Below are 23766 nucleotides of genomic sequence, written 5' to 3' on the forward strand. Positions count from 1 at the left end.
CATCCCCTTAATCATTTTTGTCACCTTTCTTAATACCTTTTCAGTTCTTCTACATCTTTTTTTTGAGATGCAGCAAACAGAATTGCGCACAGTATTCAGGGTGTGGTCTCACCATGGAGCGATACACAGGCATTATAATATTCATTGTTTTATTCTCTATTCCTTTCCTAATAATTTCTAGCATTCTGTTTGCTTTTTTTGTCTCCTGCTGCTCACTGAGCAGAAGATTTAAACAACTGGACCTGTATTTGGATACATTTTATTAATTACATAGGTTACAGTTGGGGCTTTTTCATAAAGGCTTTAGTACAGAGACTGTGGTTAGTTCTCTGATCACTTCAGGTCAAAGGCTGTTCAGTCAGGGTCAGAGATCTCTAGGTATTGAGTTTGAATTATTCAGCTGGTAGATCATAGGATTTTATTATCCATCCCTCCTGCATTCCTATGGGACCTCACGTGTTCCCTAGATAAGATTTTAGATAGTGCTGTGTCGGAAGATGGGCGCCCTTCTCTTTCGAAAATTCATCTGATAGCTCCCATCATATAACGATGCTGTAAATATTATAGTGTTTTACTATGCGTTTATTTTTGTAGCTGGAAAGTTGGCACTTCTTATAAGTGGCTTGCCGTTAGCTTGCTTTCCAAAGGGTAAGACATTTTTTGAGATTATGTATGTATATGTGTTTGTCTCCTTAATAACTTTTGTATTTGTCATGTCCATTCCAGATAATTGAGGCATATCAGGAGTGGACATAACTGCTCTCACTGGGTGGATTTTTTTTTAATCCACACATTTGCAGATGAGCAAGTTGACTCTATTAGGACCAGATGTCACTTCTTATTTTTTACAATTTTCTCAACGTAATCTGCAGGAGTGTTAGAATGGTTTATAAAAGGCAAAAAAGTTAGCAAAGTTTTAACTCTTTATTTAAAATTGCAAAATAGAGCAGAGATAGTCCAGAGAAGGGAAAATCTCAAGTTCAGCCACAAATGCATGTATTGGAAAATGACTCGACTTGGATAAGTTTTGGCACTTATGCCTTCAACAGAGGTCAAAAGCACAAGTTTTATTTATTTATTTATGCATTCTTGTATCCCATTATTATCCAAAAACAAATTTCGGTTCATAGTGGCTTACAGTTTACATTTTGGTGGTGTTATGTTTGAATCTTTTTATTATTATTGAGAATAACAAAACATAACTTTCATAATGACAGTACACAAAGTTCTTACACCATATTCTCCCTATTTCTAACTTATTCCCTGACTCCTCTCTTCTCCCCTTCTACTTCTTCCTAACCCGCCCCTCTACCCTCCCGCCCCCCCTTAAATCAAACAGAATACACATACAGCAAGAATATGGGATTATATATTCAATATCTGGCTTCTAGATTCAGAGGGCATTGTGCTCAGGAATGGGCTCCATCTGTCCATAAATAGTTCAAACTCTTGGTGAGGCTTCTCTCTAGCCTGTAATCGTTCCATTCTCATCATGGTTATCATCTGAGTTCTCCATATCTGCATTGAGGGACCTTTTACTTCTAGCCAGTCGATTAAAATCGCTTTCTTTGCCATCATAGTAGCTCTTTTCACAAATGCTAAATATCCTTTAGGTCCAGGTCGGCTAATCTCTGGTTTGCCGAACAACAGCATTGGCGAGCATCTCCATTTTGCTTTCCACAAACCCTCTATTTGACTGAGCAAATTTGACCAAAACTGGGCAACTCTCGGACAGTTCCAAAACATATGTCCTAATGTTGCTTCGCTCCCTTTGCATTTAGGGCAGGCTCCATCAGGGGACAATCCCATATGAAAAGCTCTTCGGGGTGGTACATAAAGCCGTAACGCAAACCGATATTGGAGCTCCCATAGATCAGTCCAAGTAGTCATCTGTCTCAGAGTTAGAACATGTTCCTGAAAACCACGGGTTGTTAACTGAATTGATAAGTCTTTCTCCCATTCTTTGGCATATTTGGCATAGTCTAATTCCAATTTAGTATCCTTAATGTGCCTGTGATGGTAGAGCAACGGTACTTTCTGCTGAGAGTGCAGGGAGAGCGCTGAGGGTAGCTCCTCCTGCACATCTTCTGCTAATGCCTCCCAAGGGAGACTAGATACATAATGTCTTATTTGCCAGTAAAACAATTGGTCTTTTGGCCCCAACAGTTGCAACTCTTGTAAAGCTGTGCAGGATTGCAGCTTCCCCTCTTCTGTTATAATTTGTTGTAGAAAGGTAACTTCTCTCTCTTTCCATCTGCTGAATATTCTATAGATAAGTCCTGGTGGGAAAGCTGGATTACCACACACCGGCAACAAAGGGGTTACTTTGTGAGAGAAATGGTGAAGTTTGCAGATCCACCGCCAAGCTTTTTGGGCTGTGGGTAGTATATGGGATGCCACTAATATTGGCGAGATTTTACATTTCATACCATGTAGTAAGCTACTAAAGTGGTATGGGCCAAACAAATCTAGTTCAATCTTGGTTGCCGAGAAGTCTGCAGTGCCTCTAAACCAGTCGTTTAAATGTCTCATGGCACTTGCTACAGTAAGTGATCTGATGCTTAATAAACCCATTCCTCCGTATTCTTTTGGCGTGCTGACCATAGCAAGGGGTAATCTCGGCCTCTTACCCCGCCACAGGAATTTTGTCAGCGCTGTATTCAATTTCTTCTCATCTGCACCTTTCAAATACAATGGTAACATTTGGAACACATACAGCCAGCATGGTACTATCATCATGTTATACAGGCCTATTCGCCCTATAAGCGAAATGGGCAGCGCCTGCCATTGTGTCAGTTTTGTTATTGTCTCTGAAAGCAGGAGTTGAATATTGAGGTCATAAAGCTTAGTCAGGTCTTGCGGAATCCGCACTCCTAAGTATTTAATCTCTACCCCCGTTTTCAACTGGCTCCCCTCCATCTTCCACTTTCCTACTCCCACAGGGTACACTTGCATAATAGAGGATTTCTGCAGGTTTATCTTAAATCCCGAGATATCCCCAAAACATGTGGTTCTCTGAATCAAGGTTCGCACTGAGATCTCTGGGTTAGTTGTCACTATCAACAAATCATCGGCAAAGGCCATCACCTTAACCCTCTCTCCTCCCACTTCTACGCCTGTTATTCCCTCCTCCCTAATCAGAGTCCTTAGGAGGGGCTCGACAGCTAACAAAAATAATGCTGGTGATAGAGGACAGCCTTGTCTGGTCCCCCGCCAGATGGGGAACTGTGGGGTGCGCACTCCATTAACCAATACCGCAGCTGTCGGGTGTGTATATAAAGTTTGTATGGCTTGATAAGCCCACCCCTTTATCCCTGTGTACTGGAGTACTGCAAATAAATTGTCCCAGTTAACGCTGTCAAAAGCTTTTTCAGCGTCTAGGCTGATCAATGCTGCTTTTATTCGTTTTTGTTGACAGTGTCCTATGGCGAGTAACAAGCGTCGGACATTCACTACTGAGTGTCGGTTGCGAACGAACCCTGCCTGTTCAGATCCCACCAAGCGGGGAATATATAGGTGTAGTCTATTTGACAGCAACTTAGCAAGTATCTTAATGTCTACGTTTATTAGGGAGATTGGCCTGTATGAGTCTGCGTATGTTTCTGGTTTCCCTGGTTTTAAAATTAAGGTAATCAAAGCTTCATTTGCATGTGGTGGAAAGCTTTGTCGAGTCACTGCCTCTTCAAGAAAATCTTGAAGGGCTCCTAGTACTGAGGGTCCCATTAACTTATAGAACTCGCCAGAGTACCCATCAGGGCCTGGGGCGGAGTGCGAAGGTAAAGATTTAATGATTGCTTGCAGCTCTTTTCCAGTTATGGGGCTTTCTAACTCACTCGCCTCCTCTTTAGTCAGCTGGGTCATACCTGCCTTACGAAAATATGCCTGCGTTTCTCCCAGGGTTGGGGATTGCCCTTGCTTATACATTGTACTGAAAAATTTTTGGAAGACCTGTGCCACCTTCTCCCTCTTGTATTGAGATATTCCTTCTTCGTCCTTTACCACTGTGATTACACGTGTTCCACCCCTGTGTTTAACTAGTCGGGCCAAAAGGGTCCCTGTCTTGTTCCCGAACCTCTTAAGATTATATTTCCTGAGAACTAACGCTTTTGAGGCTCTCTCCTGAAGTAACGTGTTTAATGCTATTTGAGCCACTTGCATTTGTTCTTTACTTTGATTGCTAGGGGACTGAATGAATCTGCGTTTCGCCTTTTGGAATTTTTTTTCCATGTTTACAATGGCCCCTGTCATTCTTCGCTCTCGTCCACTTATGTATGCAATTACATCGCCCCTAAGAACTGCTTTTGCCGCTGGCCAAAATATGTCAGGGCGGTTCTTGTACCCGGTATTAAATTTTTCATATTCTTCCCATCTGCCCTGCAAGAATCTCCTGAAATCCGAATTTGTTACTAGGTAGGATGGGAAGCGCCAGCCCGCAGTGTTGTGGTCACTATCCGGGGTCCTTAGGTCGGCCCAGACCATTGCATGGTCCGAAATTTCTTCTGGACCAATTTCCACTGCCTCTATTTGTGAAAATATCTTCCTGTCAACTAGAATGTAGTCTATTCTTGAATATGTACCGTGTGCTCTAGATAAATGAGTGAAGTCCCTTCCTTCCGGATGTAATGTCCTCCATGCATCTACTACATTTAGCTCCTGCATAAAATGGTGTAATGCTCTCGCTTGTGGGCCCCCTCGCGCTGCATGCCTTGGTGTGGAACAGTCTAGTAGAGGGTCTGCCACTAAGTTAAGATCTCCCATTAATATTACAAGTAAGGATTTGTAAAGTATGCATGTACGAATTATGCAATCATAGAATGTCTTATCATATATGTTTGGTCCATACACTGCTACCACTAGGTATTCTTTATGGTGTAGCCACAGATGAATTATCACAAACCTGCCTTGGGGATCTTTATCCACCAGTTGTGACTTAGCTGCTTGTCCTTTCCTAAGCAAAATTGCTACACCTCTTTTCCTCCCTTCTGCCGATGCCGAGTGTACTTCCCCCACCCAACCTTGCTTCAGCTTTTGGTGTTCCTCTGGGGACAAGCGGGTTTCTTGTAAGCAGACCACATCTGCTTTATGTCTCTTCAAGGCAGAGAGAATCTTAGTTCGTTTTATTGGCGTGGAGACTCCCCCTACGTTCCATGTCAAAAACCTTGTGACTGCATTTCTAGCCATAAGATGTATTTGATAGTTCCTTATAACAGTCATATATATCGTTTGGGGACCCTGGCTCCCAGCTCACCCGGGTCCTCCTGTTCCTCTCACTATGGTCGCCCTCTGCTGTTTGATCCCCTCCATAAGTACCAATCCCCCTCTGAATACTTTGCCGCACTTTCCCATCTTCATCTAAGTTCCCTCCCTGTAACAGTACCTCCCTAGTCCTACCCAACAAACATTCCTCCCCCCCTACCCACCCTTCCCCCCTCCCCCCCTGACTTCTTCCTTCCCCTCCCATTGACCCCATACTCTCGTCCCCGTGTGTCGGTTAGGAGAGAAAAGGTCTAAAGATGGCGGACTCCCTCTCCCCCCCTTAACTATGTTAATCAAACATTCCGCTATAACTTATCTGCTATTAGTTTCTTTTCATACATACGTTTCATACATATTGACATTAACTTGAACTCCATCTGACATAATTGGTTAGATTATAGATTTAAGTGAGGTCCTGTTTATCAGTCAAATCAGCTCCCGTGTGAAGTTTGCCCCCTTCGTGTGGTAGGCCATCAACCTCGTCCTGGGCTCGCTGCGTTGTCATATTTTAATCCTGTTTGCGCTTCTTGAGGAGTTGTAAAGGTTCTCCAGGACCCCTCTATTTGCACCTTCAGCAATGCCGGATATAAAAGAAGAAAGCGCTGCTTGTTTTCCACCAGCTTTCTGCAGATGGGCCCAAAGGCTCTTCTTTTCTCTTGTACCGCCAAAGAATAGTCCTGGAACACCTTTATTGGCGACCCCTCGAACTCCATAGTGTCCCATTTTTGCCGGGCTCCTCGCAGTATTTCCTCTTTATGGATAAAGTTGTGTATTTTAACAATCACTATTCTCGGTCTGGTTCTTGTGTTGTTCTGCCTTCCCAGGCGATGCGCTCGCTCCAAACAGAGCGGCCCTGCGCTGTCCGAGAGCGCGAATTCGTTCTTTAGCCAGCGCTCTAATTGGGTAAGTAAGGAGCGGTCTGGGATCGATTCTGGGACTCCTGTTATTCGGAGGTTCGACCTCCTAGATCTGTTCTCCAGATCGTCCACTTGTTGGGTTAAGGCGCCAAGCTCCCGCTGCAATTCTTTGACCACAGTTTCTCTGGCTGTCTCAGCGTCCTCGATATCCGACATCCGCACTTCTAATTCCCCAGTTCTACGAACCGTCTCGTCGAGACGGGTTTCCATCCCGGCCAACTGGTCAGATAATTTTCTAAATTGCAGTGCCATCGCTGTCTGTATCACCTCTGTGAGCTGTTGCAGCTGATCAGCGTTAAATGTTGTAGAGGCCTCCGGCTTCGGGCTCGTCGCCATCTTGCCTTCAATCTGGCCTCGTTGTTTTTCAGGCTCCTTTTTTACAGTTCTGTTCGGCATTGTTCTGCTTTCCCGCACTACAAAGGGGTCCATAAACGTTAAGTCTATGAAGTTCTTGAGTTTTTCCTGTTAATTCGCTGCTATAACGGGGTTGTGGGAGAGGGTGGCCCGAGAGAGATTAGAAGCACGTCTTCTTCCCTCTCAATCCATCACGTGACCCATGCCTACATCTTGGTGGTGTTATAATAGTGTTATGCCCTCTCCAAATTGCACCTCTGGTTTGTGTGATTATTCATAGAGTTTTTGAAGAGATATATTTGAAGAGGAGAAGGTAGTGGTAGCTTTTATGTTCAGTTGTAGAGTTTTGGTGATGTTTATTCTTATAGTTTATGAAGGGTAGATTTGAAAGGAAGGTGACAACATCTTTGTGATTAGCTGTATTTTTTGAAGAGGTTGGTTTCATTTCTTTTCTGAATTGTAGGAGATTTGTGATGATTCTTATGGTTTTTAGTATCAAGTTCCACCATTTGGAACCCTGATAGCTAAATCCTGCTGTGTAGATAGCTTTGTAGATGGTGTTTTTGCAGTTGGGTAGATATGAGTAGGTAATTTCTGTTTACTGGGCTTGCATTTCTTGAGGATAGTTCAATCATGTTAAGCATATATTGGGGTGCCATTCCAAATAGTATCTTGAAGATTAGGGTGCTCGCTTTGAAAAATATTCTTGCCTTGACTGGTAGACAATGTAGTGTTTCAAGCAGTGGGGTTGCTCATTCATATTTCAATTTCTTGAAAATCAGTCTTGCTGCCATGTTTTGGACTGTTTGCAGCAATTTTAGTGTGTTTTCCTTGCACCTTATGTATACTGCATTGCAGTAGTCTAGTTGCAATGGTATCATTGATTGGACCAGCATCCAGATAGATTGTCTAGGGAAATAGTCTCTCATTCTTCTCAGTTTCCATAGTGTTCTGAAGTATTTTGATTCTACTGCTGATATTTGATTGTCCAGTGTTAGATGTTTGTCGAGAATGATTCCTGGTTGAAGGTCAAAGCCACTTCTTGGCTTGACCAAAGGCCCTGAGCTACATAAACCAGGCAGTCAGCCCCCCCCCAACGGAGAAGACTTGCATCCATGGTGACCAAAACAGACCAAGGGGAATCCAGAGAGACCCCTTTCAATAGTGTTTTGATGTGGTATGTTTGTTGATTGATTGTGAATTTTTGGTAGGATGTGGGGTTGTATGGGCTGGATTGTACTGAATTTGGTTTTGTTTCTGTTCAGTTTGAGTTTGAAAGTTGTTGTCCATTCTTCCATGAGGTCCATTCCTTTGTTTATTTTGTCCTGTATGTTTGTGATATTGTTTTGGAAAGGTATGAAGATGGTGATGTCGTCTGCATATATAAATGGGTTGAAACCCATTAATTCCAGTTTTTTGCCATCATTACATTGAACAGTATTGGTGATATTGGCAATCCCTGTGGTACCCCACACTCAGAGATCCATAAGGCTGATGTTTGGTTGGACATCTTTACAATGTAGGATCTGGTCGTTAGGAACCCATTGAACCATGTTGCCACTGCACTGCTGATTCCTATGTTATTATTATTATTATTATTATTAGCATTTGTATAGCGCTACCAGACGCACGCAGCGCTGAACTCCTGACACAAAGAGACAGTCCCTGCTCAAAAGAGCTTACAATCTAAATAACACAGACAGACAAGACAGTGTTGTTGAGCAGTGTCATTAGTGTGGTGTGGTCTACTAGGTCGAACGCACTTGACATGTTGAATTGCAGTAGTAATACGTTTTGTCCTTGTTTTTGTCCTTTATTATCAGGGTGGTTATGGCTGCCTCAGTGCTATGTTGTGGCCTGAAACCTGATTGGGATTTATGAAGAATTGAGAACTTTGTCTAGTATTCCTTTAGTTGCTGTGTTACTAGACCTTCCATCGTTTTGGTCAGTAGTGGTATTGAGGCTACTGGTTTATAATTTGTGATATCACTGGTCTTGCTGGTAGTGTTTTTGGGGATAGGTGTGAGTACTATGTTGCCTTTGTCTGTTAGAAATTGACCTCTTTCAAACATGTATGTGACGTGTTTGGTGAGGTACTCAAACCAGTCTGGTGGGTTTTTCATCATGTAGTTGGGGCATTTTTCAAGTCGGCAATATGCATGCACATATTTTGTCAGTAGAGTCTTTACTATGTCTAGTTGGGGTGATTTGAACGTGGTCCATATTCTGTCTGCTGCGGTGTGGTTGTCGTGTGTTTCGCAGTATCTTTAAATAACAATAAAAATCAGACAAAAGATTGCCAATTAATACTGTCAAGTACTAAGCATGATGTACTTAGGAACAACAAACATAGTTTGAAATGTCTATATGCGAATGCCAGGAGCCTAAGAAATAAGATGGGGGAGTTGGAATATATTGCACTAAATGAAAAATTAGATATAATAGGCATCTCTGAGACCTGGTGGAAGGAGGATAACCAGTGGGACACTGTCATACCGGGGTACAAATTATATCGTAGTGATAGGGTGAATCGGATTGGTGGAGGGGTAGCATTGTATATTAACGAGAGCCTTGAATCAAATAGATTGAAAATTCTGCAGGAAACAAAACACTCCTTGGAATCACTGTGGATTGAAATTCCATGTGCAAAGGGGAAAAGGATAGTGATAGGAGTGTACTACCGTCCGCCTGGCCAGGACGAACAGACGGATGCGGAAATGTTAAAGGAAATCAGGGATGCAAACAAACTGGGCAACACAATAATAATGGGGGATTTCAATTACCCGCATATAGACTGGGTTAATGTAACATCTGTACACGCAAGGGACATAAGATTTCTTGATGAAATCAAGGACAGCTTCATGGAACAGCTAGTTCAGGAGCCGACAAGAGAAGGAAAAATACTAGACTTAGTCCTTAGTGGTGCTCATGATCTAGTGCAGGGGGTAACGATACGAGGGCCGCTTGATAACAGTGATCATAATATGATCGGTTTTGATATTGGCATTGAAGGAAGTGAAACTAGGAAATCAAGTACGCTAGCGTTTAACTATAGAAAAGGTGATTACGACAAAATGAGAAAAATGGTGAAAAAAAGACTGAAAGGAGCAGCTCGCAGAGTAAAAAACTTGCATCAGGCGTGGATGCTGTTTAAAAACACCATCCTGGAGGTTCAGGACAAATATATTCCACGTATTAGAAAAAAGGGAAAAAAGACTAAACGTCAGCCGGCGTGGCTAAACAGTAAGATAAAGGAAATCATTAGAGCCAAAAAACAATCCTTCAGAAAGTGGAGAAGAGAACCAACTGAAAGTAATAGGATAGATCATAAGGAATGCCAAGCCAAATGCAAAGCGGAGATAAGGAGGGCAAAAAAGGACTTTGAGAAGAAATTAGCGTTGGAAGCAAAAATACATAGTAAAAATTTTTTTAGATACATTAAAAGCAGGAAACCGGCCAAAGAGTCGGTTGGGCCGCTGGACGAAAATGGTGTTAAAGGGGCGATCAAGGAGGACAAAGCCGTAGCGGAGAAATTAAATGAATTCTTTGCTTCGGTCTTCACCGAGGAGGATTTGGGGGGGACACCGGTGCCGGAAAGAATATTTGAAGCGGGGGAGTCGGAGAAACTAAACAAATTCTCTGTAACCTTGGAGGATGTAATGGGTCAGTTCAGCAAGCTGAAGAGTAGTAAATCACCGGGACCTGATGGTATTCATCCCAGAGTATTAATAGAACTAAAAAATGAACTTGCGGAGCTACTGTTAGAAATATGCAATCTGTCCCTAAAATCGAGTGTAGTACCGGAAGACTGGAGGGTAGCCAATGTTACTCCGATTTTTAAGAAGGGTTCCAGAGGAGATCCGGGAAATTATAGACCGGTGAGTCTGACGTCGGTGCCGGGCAAGATGGTGGAGGCTATTATTAAGAATAAAATTGCAGAGCATATACAAAAACATGGACTGATGAGACAAAGTCAGCACGGATTTAGTGAAGGGAAGTCTTGCCTCACCAATCTAATGCATTTTTTTGAGGGGGTAAGCAAACATGTGGACAATGGGGAGCCGGTTGATATTGTATATCTGGATTTTCAGAAGGCGTTTGACAAAGTGCCGCACGAAAGACTCCTGAAGAAATTGCAGAGTCATGGAATCGGAGGTAGGGTATTATTATGGATTAAGAACTGGTTGAAAGATAGGAAGCAGAGAGTAGGATTGCGTGGCCAGTATTCTCAGTGGAGGAGGGTAGTTAGTGGGGTCCCGCAGGGGTCTGTGCTGGGTCCGTTGCTTTTTAATGTATTTATAAATGACCTAGAGATGGGAATAACTAGTCAGGTAATTAAATTCGCCGATGACACAAAATTATTCAGGGTCGTCAAGTCGCAGGAGGAATGTGAACGATTACAGGAGGACCTTGCGAGACTGGGAGAATGGGCGTGCAAGTGGCAGATGAAGTTCAATGTTGACAAGTGCAAAGTGATGCATGTGGGTAAGAGGAACCCGAATTATAGCTACGTCTTGCAAGGTTCCGCGTTAGGAGTTACGGATCAAGAAAGGGATCTGGGTGTCGTCGTCGATGATACGCTGAAACCTTCTGCTCAGTGTGCTGCTGCGGCTAGGAAAGCGAATAGAATGTTGGGTGTTATTAGGAAGGGTATGGAGTCCAGGTGTGCGGATGTTATAATGCCGTTGTATCGCTCCATGGTGCGACCGCACCTGGAGTATTGTGTTCAGTACTGGTCTCCGTATCTCAAAAAAGATATAGTAGAATTGGAAAAGGTACAGCGAAGGGCGACGAAAATGATAGTGGGGATGGGACGACTTTCCTATGAAGAGAGGCTGAGAAGGCTAGGGCTTTTCAGCTTGGAGAAGAGACGGCTGAGGGGAGATATGATAGAAGTGTATAAAATAATGAGTGGAATGGATCGGGTGGATGTGAAGCGACTGTTCACGCTATCCAAAAATACTAGGACTAGAGGGCATGAGTTGAAGCTACAGTGTGGTAAATTTAAAACGAATCGGAGAAAATTTTTCTTCACCCAACGTGTAATTAGACTCTGGAATTCGTTGCCGGAGAACGTGGTACGGGCGGTTAGCTTGACGGAGTTTAAAAAGGGGTTAGATAGATTCCTAAAGGACAAGTCCATAGACCGCTATTAAATGGACTTGGAAAAATTCTGCATTTTTAGGTATAACTTGTCTGGAATGTTTTTACGTTTGGGGAGCGTGCCAGGTGCCCTTGACCTGGATTGGCCACTGTCGGTGACAGGATGCTGGGCTAGATGGACCTTTGGTCTTTCCCAGTATGGCACTACTTATGTACTTATGTACTTATGTAGTCCTGTAGGTAGTCTGTGATGTTTATTTGTGGTTTTGCAAGGTTTGATCTTGTGTTTGTTATTTTGTTTTTGAAGTATTTTGCAAGCTCCTATGCAGTTGGTGGTGTTTCAGTTGTCAACAATATGTTCTGGGTTTTCAGTACTTTGTTCATGAGTTTGAATATTTTTTTCATATTGGTCTGGTCAAGGTTCATATATGTACTGTAGTGTTCTGCTTTCGCTTTCTTTATGCTGTTTGTATATGTTCTTATGACTTTTCCCCATATGGTTTTGTTTGCATCAGTTTTGTTTTTGGCCCATGCTCTTTTGAGTTTCCTACAGAGTTTCTTCATGTGTAATAGTTTGTCATTAAACCAGAGACGTGGTTGTTTTGTGATTTTTGTTTTAAATAGTGCTGTTTTGTTTAGTGTGTTTTCACTTGTTTCATCCCAGTTTCTCATGAAGTGTTTATCCTTGGGTGGTATGTCATTGAGTTCATTTATTGTTATCCAGAATGCCTACTTTTCCTCTGGTTATGAATGCATGTTGAGTTCTTGGCACATAAAAAGCACAAATGTATGTGCTGCCAGCACTAAAAGAATAACACACATGCATTATGCTGCTCTGTTTTGGCTGCTTGTGGTGTGTCTGCAGAGTATTTTGCTTCTGTTTTTGCTCTTCCTAGCTCTAATTGATTTGGTATGAGTTCTTAAGGCCCGCTTTCTGATCTGTGAGCTTGTATAGGTCTCATATTAGCTTAACTTGTTCTTTAATTTCTGCATTATAAGCAGTGTTTCCATGGAAATAGAGGTTGCTACTGTAGTTATTGTTATGATTATATTTTTAGCAGTTCTGTCTAATAGCTACTGAAATTAAACTATAAATTCTGCTTGTTATTTAATATTGTTATTTGATTGAGGAAGAGATTATACAATATAGATACATTCCTTTTATAAAGAAGAAGAATAGAAAGTCCACAGTTCTGTTAAATATATCAATACAGTCTTAAAATCATTGGGCAAACTTTTATCACTATTTCAGGGGGCCGATTCAAACTTTTTCTAAAGATTGTGACTGTTTGGGTGTGTTTGCAGTGGGAAGACTAAATCGATAATTTGTGTTCAGCCTTTTCTAGTGAGTAAGCACCAAGAGGTATAGTAAGTCCATTCTATAAGAACACTTACACATATAGAGGTGAATTCTATTATGGCGCCAAAACAGCACTAATCTATAAACCGCGCTTAAAGTTAGGTATGGTGTATAGAATAGTGCTTATGCCCAAGAATCATGGCTATGTTTAGGTGTGGCCATTTTACCAACTGAAACATGGTACAAATGTACATGCCTAAATTTGGCGCATAACCCCCCTCATTCTATAACAATGCATGTAAATGTTAGGAATGCCTCCTTTTTGAACTCACGCATAAAATATAGATGCAGATCCCACGCCTAAATTTACATGCATATTGTTCAATTAAATCTAATTAGTGCAGGTAATTGGTTAAGTCAGCAACCAATTAGCTCGTTATTCCATTAAATTGTACACACAAATTGGGCATGCACCCAAATTTGCGAGCACAATTTTTAGCGACTTTTATAGAATTTGGGGAATAGTATATTAGCATAAGTCATCAGAAAGGGCCTACATTTAGGTATGCCCACTTTTGCCAGGTCTACAGCAGGTGTGCATTTAACTTACACTATTCTGTAAGTTACGCATGTTAATGTTGGCTCCTTTCCCGTCAGGTGCCCAAAGGCAGTGAAGCATCCAGGAGCATGCTATGGTGCTGCCTTCTAGTCATCTGCCATGTGAGTTAGCCTTGGTGGAGCAGTGTTGGCTCTGTTAGATTCTGAGAGCTAGTGTCCTCATGCCTACAAGGCTTTGGTTGGTGTTGGTGCTGTGATGGTCTTTGGTTTGAGGTTTCGGATATCGGCAGCCAGGTGTGTTCATCGTTCTGTGGCGCGGTCCAGTGTGTCAGTGGTGGTTGGAGGCTCCCTTTTTTCTACTGAGCCATCGATTGATTGCTTATTTAATACATCAATATAATGAGATAGTAATGGAGTACTGCCTTTAAAGAACGTGAAACAGGTACAGGACATTAGAAAGTTTTTGTTTAAAAGTTAGAGTCAATGTGAATCGAATTTAGTTTTCCAGTTTGCATTTTTATCTTGTACTGTATTTAGATTTTTTTTTAATGTTTTTCTTTGAGAGGGAGGGTAAGAAAGGAGCTAACCAAGAAGAACAAGTTTTGTATGGGAGAGAAACACCTGTAAAACTGAAAATGTGATGGCAGTGCCCTATGAGAGATCCATGAGCATGCTACGGTGCTGCCTTGTAGTCATCTGCCGTGTGAGTTAGCCTCGGTGGAACGGTGTTGGCTTTGTTAGATTCTGAGAGCCAGTGTCCTTGTGCCTACAAGGCTTTGGTTGGTATTGGTGCTGTGATGATCTTTGGTTTGAGGTTTCCGATGTTGGCAGCCACGCGTGTTCCTAGTTCTGTGGTGCGGTCCGTTGTAGCAACGGTGGTTGAAGGCTTCCTTTTTTCTGCTGAGCCATCGATTGATCGCTTACTTAATACATCAGTATAATGAGACAGTAATGGAGTACTGACTTTAAAGAATGTGAAACAGGTACAGGAAATTAGAAATGTTTTGTTTACAAGTTAGAGTCAACATGAATCAAATTTAGTTTTCCTGTTTGCAATTTTATCTTGTACTGTCTATAGATTTTTTTTATGTTTTTCTTTGAGGGGGAGGGTAAGACAGGAGCTAACCAAGAAGAACAAATTGTGTATGGGAGAGAAACACCTGTAAAACTGAAAATGTGAAGGCAGTGCCCAATGAAAATTTCTCTCATCTCTCCCCCACTTCTGAAGAATGCCAGCTAGGTGTACTGCCTTAAAGCTGAGAAGAGACATGCCAGTTACTGAATACAAGAACACTAATTTGATCGATTGAAACATTAATTATCTTTTGTTTGCTAGTAGCTCTCCATGTCCTTTTAGCAAAGCAGAAGAAAATTCACATAGATGAGCCCTGTGTCCTTATTCACACCCTCAGTCTGGCAGCAGGCCAGGTTGCTCAGTTCCCTTTTGAGAATAAATATACTGTTTAAGGACATGGTATCACAGAACAGAGTACAGTACTCCTGCAAAATTCCTCATCTCCATGTCAGATATTCTGATAATTGTCATATTTTTCTCAAACTGTCCTGATCTGAGGAAGAAGATTAAGGCTTTCAGAAGCTAGTCCAATTAAGTTAGTCCAATAAAAATATCATCTTATTTTTCTTCCTTTTTTGTTTTATTTCTGTTTAATAACCTCTAAATTGGAGTCATTTTCATTTCCTACAACCTTCCGCTGAGATGATGTATTTTTACTGAGCCTTGCAAGATTTCAATCAGATTAGAACATATACTTGTATTCTAACTCACAGTATAAACAGTGTAGAGCACAGGGAGAGTGACTGGAAATTATCATTTAACTATTTAGTATGTGCACTGTGCTGAAGACTATTCTTTTATTTCTGGCTTATCTGAGTTCAAAGCTACCTGTGATTTGAAGGCCGACATTAATAAAAATACCACATATCATGGGAAGAGGTAAGAGAGGTTTTCTTAATCTACCAGCACTCTGATTAAAGCAATTGCAAGTATTCAATCATGGTAGTTTTGTTGCCACCCTGAAACCTGTATCACCACTAAGTCTACTAATACTACCAGTGGTGTTCTCCACCTCCTGTGAGTCCGACACCACCGAAAGCAGCTAGATTAGTTAACAACAACTCAAAAGTTTGCCTTCATCGAGACCACTTCTGTGTGAGGCATAGCTGAACTGCACTGTTGAAGACTTGGGCAGGGTGGAGAGGGGAATTGATTTTTAATTGTTTTAAGAGGAAACACATTAAAGACCTACCAAAGGAAGACTGTGTAAAAGTGGACATCCTTAAAGTGTAACTGTCAATAGATATGTTGGGGTCAGCCAAAGTTTGCAAGGCAGCTGGTTGATTTTAGTAAACAAGAAAATTCAGTTCGTAAAGCAGGAAGCAAAAATTAAGGCATGGCAGTAGGGGAACGGCTAGGATTGAAGAAGCAAATAGATTTCAACTCTTAGATGAACAAAACAAAAAGTGCTACCATTTAGCAAAAACCATGCCATTTACAGTATCCATTGTATTGGCCTTCTCTAAAATGCTTTTGCTTTTCTTGTCCCTTCCATATCCCCATTAGACTAAAAGTTTTGTACTTCCTCCTTTCTCAAATCCTACTCAAATCCTCTCTTCTTCCAAGTCCCCCTGAAGAAACACATATGAGGTAATTGATCTTTCTCCAAAGACAAGCAGGCTGATATTCTCACAAGTGGGTGACGCCACGTCGGCCCCGGAGGATTTTAAAGCAAAATCTAAAAATCTCTTCTACGGCGTTCCGTCGCGCGAGCGAACGCACTGCGCATGTGCGCACACCTCTTCCCGCTCGCCGTGCGGACACGCCCCTCAGTTTTTCTTTTTCCGCGTCTGAGGAGACACGGAGTTCGTTAGTGCTTCGTGTTTTCTTCAGGTCCTCGGAGTAAAATCTCTTTTTTTATTTTACCCTTTTTGGGTGTTCTTTATTTTTTCATTTGATCCTTTCATGGCAGGCTCATTGTGGCTTATATATACAGGTACTTTTTTGTACCTGGGGCAAGGAAAAGTTAAGTAGTTGCCAGAGTCACAAGGGGCTGTGCCTGAAAGGAAAACAAAGCATATAAGCTTCTCTTTTTCTTTTTTCTTATAAAAGTGCTGGCATATTGTTATCTGTGGGCTCTCTCTCGCCAGCAAACTAAACAAGCCCACATTTTTAGGATCCATTTATTAAAACTTTACAAATGGCTCTCCAGAGCTGTGAGAGCCTGCTCCAGCACACCACTGTCTTTAAGCCCCACAAGTGGTGAAGGTGTATGTCACAGGAAAAACCAGGAACCTAAGCAGGTGCATTCCTGGTCAGCCACTGAATGGGCAACCTGGTGACACAATATCAGTGGTGTAACCTTTGAAGTGAGTCTCCACCCGCCTCGGCGCCTCCTGCTATGCAGGTCATTCGGGCGCATCGGAGGATGTGTCTTGGGCCGGATCATCTCCCTGTGAAGCGCAAGTAGTGTCTCAAAGACGAGACGTATTCTACTCTGCCAGGGATGCCCAAAGGAGATCATTCTGGAGTCCGACAGAGACCGATGCACGCTGGGTATAGTTATGCATCGAATAGGTCTCCACCTGCCTCGGCGCCTCCTGCTTGGCAGGTCATTCAGGCGCATCGGCGGATGTGTCTTGGGCCGGATCATCTCCCTGTGAAGCGCAAGTAGTGTCTCAAAGACGAGACGTATTCTACTCTGCCAGGGATGCCCAAAGGAGATGCCCAGAGCTTTGCTCCCTCGGTTATGGAGGTATCCGGGCTTCAGACATTAGTCGGTGCCGAGAGCGTTGCTCCCTCTGTTATGGAGGTATCCTGGCATTGGACGTCGATGCACCGGTACATCGGTACCAGATGTCATCGGTGCCGTGGATACCATCGGTGCCAGGTGTCATGGGTACCGTCGGTACCGAGGAGTATCGATACCAGGAACATTGGTACCATGGTCGGTGTCATGGGTCCTGTCGGTACCGGGTATCATCGGTACCATGGGTCCCGTCGGCACCGGGTATCATCGGTACCATGGGTGCCGTCGATGCCGAGTGTCATCGGTGCCATGGGTGCTGTCGGTACCGGGTATCATCGGTGCCATGGGTGCCGTCGGTACCGAGTATCATCGGTGCCATGGGTACTGTCGGTACCGAATATCATCGGTGCGTCGGTACCGAGGAGTATCGATACCAAGAACATTGGTACCATGGTCGGTGTCATGGGTCCCGTCGGTACCGGGTATCATCGGTACCATGGGTCCCGTCGGCACCGGGTATCATCGGTACCATGGGTGCCGTCGATGCCGAGTGTCATCGGTGCCATGGGTGCTGTCGGTACCGGGTATCATGGGCACCATCGGCACCAGGTATCATGGGCACCATCGACTATCGGTACCAGGTATCATCGCCCATCGGTACTGAGTATCATGAGTGCCATCGGTACCATAGTATCAGGTATCGTCGGTACCGTGGATACATGGGTATCAGGTATCATGGATGCCGTCGGCACATGAGTACCATCGATACCAGATATCATGACCAGGTACCATCGGTGCCATGGGTGCCATTGGTACCAGGTGTCATGAGCACCGTCGGTGCCATGTGTACCATCGGTACCGTCGGTGCTGTTGGTGCCGGATATCATGGGTACCATCGGTACCACATGTCATGGCTACCATCGGTACCAGGTACCAGATATCATGACTATCATCGGTACCAAGTACCATGGGTACGATTGGTACCGGGGTCCATCGGTACCATGTGTATCATCGGTACCGTCGGTGCCATGGTCTAGCAGTCTGGTTTCGATTCTCTTGCATTTCCAGACTTTGTCCTTGGCTTCGGGACCATGGGTACCATTGGATGCCATGGGTGCTACCGCCTCCTGCGGCATCTAGCTTTTCACCTGGTCTCCTTCACCGATGCTGCCTCTGGTATGGGTGTTCGCACCCTACTGGGGCAACTTCTCGACCCATAGTAGCCTCCATATCGGACGTGTTTGGATCTGAGCTGCTCTGTTTGAGTAGTTAGTTCAGTTCAATGATGGTCATCTGACATTACAGTGGAGATTGTGAATCCCAATGCCCAGATGCTAGAGGTCCTGGACTACTATCTTCACCTGAGTCTTCTGCACTCAGAACAGATAGGAGTTCTAAGAGCTTACTTCGGCGCCCCCGGGGCCAGAGCATACATCCTTAGCCTCTTTTGGAGAATGGCGTACCAGGCTGGCATGATCGCATCCCAAATCAAGTCTTGTCAGATCTTTACGAGCATTCCCACCGGAGTAGGCTAGACCTTTTCACCAAGTGGTCAGGTAGCACACGGTGTGTCGCAGGTTCCTGTCCAAGGGCATTTTCGACACTTGTAATGTAACACCTAGATTTCTGCTCTAGGTACAGTGATGCGTAGACTCTCATGACTGTGTGCCTCTCTCCTGGAGGAGGAGACTCAGCAGAAAACTGTAGATATGCTGTGCATACACTTCCTCATCTTGGAAGTTCTTTAGAGAGAGGAGTAGTTTTCCTTGTGCCTTAAGGGGTCGTACCTATACTCCTACTTCTCGACAGCCGGTTCGGGCTATGCCTCAGCACGCTCGTTCTAGTCAGCGGCGTGCACCTAATCAGGCCCCTGCAGCTATTCCCCAGGAACCAGAGGGGTTTTTGACTGGCTCCAATTCAGTATAGCCACTAAAAAAAAAAAAAAAAAAAAATGTCCGTACCGGCCAATCTGCCTGTCGGGGGGGAAGTTTAAATTTTCTCCAGCAAAGGTGACTTCTTTTATCCTCCAACCGGTGGGTTTTTTCAACTAGTCCGGTTAGGATACATTCTCAATCTGGAATCAAACCCTCCACATTGTTCATTGGAAGCTTAATCCTTTAGCTTCCATCAAAAGTGAGTACTTGCAGAGGAACTCTCTGCTTTTCTCAGCGCCAATGCAGTCGAGCCCGTTCCACCAGGGCAAGAAGGGTTGAGATTCTATTCCAGGTCTTTCCTTGTGGGTTGCGTCCCATCATAGACATAAGGGGCCTAAACAGATTTGGTTCAGGATGCTTTCCCTGGGCATCCTTCTTCCCATACTTCAGGAAAACGATTGGTTATGCTCTCTGGATTTACAGGATACTTATACTCTCTTTGCATCCAGAGTATGTTTTTTTTTTTTTTTTTTTTTCCTAGTGCCTGGCTGTTGTTGCAGCGTATCTTTATGGACTGGGAGTGCATGTGTTCCCTTAACACGATGATTGCCCGTCTCAACAGATTACAGCACAGTACATATTGAGACTTCTAGACACATGGCTTCCACAGTTCATGTAACTCCCATGGCATTTTTGCACATGACATCCGCTCAGTGCATCCTAGCTTCCCAGTGGTATCAAGTTTAGGGTATCTAGAGGATGTAACCCAACTGTTCGCCAGTCTTCGGTATTCCCCTCAGAGGTGGTTAATTCTCTCTATTTTGATTCTGAGGCATCTTACTCAGTCAAAAGCTGCTGACGAAGGTTGCATCCCTCCTGGCTATCCAACCAAATTATTTTAATTCAACAAACAATCGGGTTGTGATGTACTCGATAACAAAGGAGTACTGGATCTTGCCCTCTGAGTCAGGATGCCATGCAGATGTAGCGGTGGGCCCGCAATGCGGCATGTTTTCTCCAAGCCACTTATCTAATTGGCGTAAACAGCAGTCTGGCCGACAGGCTGAGCAGGATAATGCTACAGTTGAGCATGCCTATAGTTCGAAAGACCCCTCAGTGGATCTTTTTGCTACTTAGTCCAATCGCAAAGTCCCTCAGTTCTGTTCCAGGCTGCAGGTTCACGGCAGGCTACCATCGGATGCCTTTCTCCTTCTTTGGGAGACAGGTTTTCTGTATGCGTATCCTCCCATACATCTGGTGGAAAAGACTTTGCTGTTTCTCAAGCAAGATTGTGGAGCCATGATTCTGATTGCTCTTTTCTAGCTGCGTCAAATAGGATTCCCTCTTCTTCTGGAGTTGGAATGTTTTCCAGCTCTTATTACGCAGAACGAGGGGGCACTTCTACATCCCAACCTCCAATCTCTGGCTCACACGGTCTGGATGTTGAGAGTGGGGTTTCGTTGAGTTTTCCAGAGTGTCTCCCGACTCTTGCTTGCTTTCAGAAAAGATTTCACAAAGAGGTGTTATTCTTTTTCATGGAAGAGGTTTGCCGTCTAGTGTGACAGCAAGGCCCTAGATCCTGCATCTTGTCTTATACAGACCTTGCTTGAGTTCTTTCTACACCTGTCTGAGTCTGGTCTCAAGACCAACTCTGTCAGTATTCATCTTTGTGCAATAGAGCTTATCATCAACGCGTGAAAGGTCAGCCTTTAGCTGTCCACTTCACGAGAGGTTTATTTCTCCCCCAATATTGAGAGAATTCCTTGTATGTGTCTAGGGGAGATTATTTCTGTTGGGCTTAGCACCCACAATAATTTTGACAGTTGGCTCTTATGCTTCGGTCAGAGTTCCTATCACTCCTTATCCAGTATCTTGGGGTCCCAATGTCGTTTTCATCCAGCTGCTGCAAGCTCAATTCGGGCCACTGGATTCCTGCCATCTGAAGTATTGGACCTGGAAGGTCGTTTTCCTTAGTGGCTGTTCCTTCAACTCGTAAGGTCGGTGAGCTTCGGTCTCTAGTAGCTCAAGCGCCTTACCTTACTTCTCATATTAACAGAGTAGTTCTCTGCATGCAGACAAAGTTCTTACTGGCGCTGGTATCAGAGTACCAGCTGATCCAGTCAGTTGTCTTGCCAACATTCTTTCTCCCTCATCTTACAAGCCCTGGCGAAAGCAAGCTCCGCACTTTTTGCGTGGAGCAGACGAGCTCCCTCGGACGGTCCGCCCAGTTGTTTATTTCTTTTAATGCCAGTTGCTGTCGGAAACTGCATAATTTCTTCTTGGCTAGCAGAGTGCATCTCCTTCATTTTTGTCCAAGCTGGACTGACTCTAGAAGGCCATGTCACGGCTCACAAAATTAGAGCCATGGCTGAGTCGGTGGCTCATCTAAGATTAGTCACTATTGAAGAGATCTGCAAAGCTGCGGCGTGGTCATCAGTCCACACATTTTCATCTTACTACTGCCTTCAGCAATAGCCGACTCGTCAGTCGGTTTGGGCAGTCGGGGCTGCAGAACTTCTTTGGGGTTTAGAATCCAACTCCAACCCTCCTAAGCCCATTTTTGTTCTGTTCCAGGCTACACTCATTTAGATATTTCTTCTTTTCAGGTCAATTTTATTCTGGCCTCGCCGTTGCGAGACTCAATTGACCACTGTTTGTTGTGTTGTGTAAGCCTGGAAGCTAGGGATACCCCACTTGTGAGAATATCAGCCTGCTTGTCTTTGGAGAAAGAGTAGTTACTTACCTGTAACAGGTGTTCTCCGAAGACAGCAGGCTGCATATTCTCACAAACCCTCCCACCTTCCCCTTTTGGAGTTGTCTCCTCCATCTTTTGGATTTAACTGAGGGGCGTGTCCGCACGGCGAGCGGGAAGAGGTGTGCGCACATGCGCAGTGCGTTCGCTCGCGCGACGGAACGCCGTAGAAGAGATTTTTAGATTTTGCTTTAAAATCCTCCGGGGCCGACGTGGCGTCACCCACTTGTGAGAATATGCAGCCTGCTGTCTTCGGAGAACACCTGTTACAGGTAAGTAACTACTCTATACAGAAGTCTGTAGCATCAGCAAAACATCTTTATTAGAAGTCTGAACTTAATCTAAGCAAATATAAAGTACAACGGCATAGTACAATGGAAAAAACTATTACATAGCATTTCTCAACTACCTTTAATAATAGACTAACATTTATTACCTTTTTTCTGCAGAATATGCTTTACGTTTCTTAAAGAAGACATCTATCACAACTACAGATCTTTTATCAAATGGCCTTTCTTTGTCAATACTGGCCTTCTCCCTAAGGTCTGCTAAGCCAGCATTTGTCACTAGCTTGCTTAAAACAGTTTCTTGCATTTCTTTTAAAGACATAAGTTTAACTTTATTGCCCAATTCCACACACCCTGTCATAGGCAAACACAATTACCAATGTTCTACAGCAGCTTTTGCAATGCGGAGGTGCACAAAGAGAGTCTTGCTGCCTTCCTCCTCTATTTCAGGAGCAAGTGACTCCTTCCCCTTCCTCAACATTCTTCAGTGCATTCATGTTTCAGTCATCAGGATCAGCAGCCCTCAGACTCTGAGCTCACAATCTGAAAACCATGAAGCTACCCACCACTACATTTGTGTGTATATGTATGTCTATATAGATATCAACCACTGTGGTGATAAACTGTACCCAAAAAAGACAAGGAAGATAACCCTTGGAACTCTATCTGCAGTTGAAACACCACAGGAAGAAAAGAAGAATTTAAAAAGCCAGCAGAGGAAATGACTTTTTTAATTCATCAAACGGTAATGAATATGTGTATGTGTTTGTTTATACCACTCCCGCCTTGGCAGTTCTTGCTATAGGGAGGGGAGGCAGGCACATATACCAACAGTCCTCAACATTACAGTCAGAATTAGCATTAACCCTCACTAGCAGCACCAAGAAATGCTATGCCAAGGAGTAATATTTTTTAGAGGAGAGGGGTAAGGGGGTTTTAGTCGCACTCCAGTATAGTAGGTCGGTATTTCCCAGTTCCCAGAGGGCTTCCAGTTTTAACAACCTCATTATAAAGAAACTGTGTTAAAACATCACCATTAAACTTCTAATGCACTTTTGTTTTTATCTTATGTCCTGATTTCTGTTCTTTACTCCCACTGTAATATGCTGCTAATATGCCAAAACCAGCAAAGTAAGACTTCACACTAAAGTGGAAGTGTTAAAAAAAACACTTAAACTGGAAGTAATGTGTTAAAATGCAAGTAAAGTTAACTTCTAACTTCTGTTTTAACTTTGGAAACGTTCTGGTCTTGGCAGCCTCTGCCCAAGCCTTAGCCTCTTGAGCCTTGTTATCCCAGATCTGGACCCCTGACACTGGTAGGCCCCCAACCAGAAGGTATCTAAGCTGGTCCAGCAGCCCCTGATGGACCACTGCTACTTACATAATCTTGGAAAATGGCAGTGGTTGCAGAGGACAGTGAAGCATGCTTCCCTAGGACCTGGTAAAATTATCAATCTGTATCACTACTAAATGCGGACTACAAGTAATTTACTAACATTTTGGCCACAGGACTCCAGAAGTTGATTAGCACTTTAATTCATGCAGATTGATGGGTTTTATGAATGGCAGTTCCATTTATGATGGTGCCCAATTATTTCATG

At 43.6% G+C, this 23766-nt stretch overlaps 1 protein-coding gene across 1 annotated transcript in view; it reads left to right on the plus strand.

The window, feature by feature from the left end:
- MSH3 (mutS homolog 3) overlaps positions 1-23766 on the plus strand; it is a 484945-nt gene that overhangs the window by 354746 nt on the left and 106433 nt on the right. The window lies entirely within an intron of this gene.

The sequence above is a fragment of the Microcaecilia unicolor genome, chromosome 2 (assembly GCF_901765095.1).
Source record: "Microcaecilia unicolor chromosome 2, aMicUni1.1, whole genome shotgun sequence".
Taxonomy (NCBI): domain Eukaryota; kingdom Metazoa; phylum Chordata; class Amphibia; order Gymnophiona; family Siphonopidae; genus Microcaecilia; species Microcaecilia unicolor.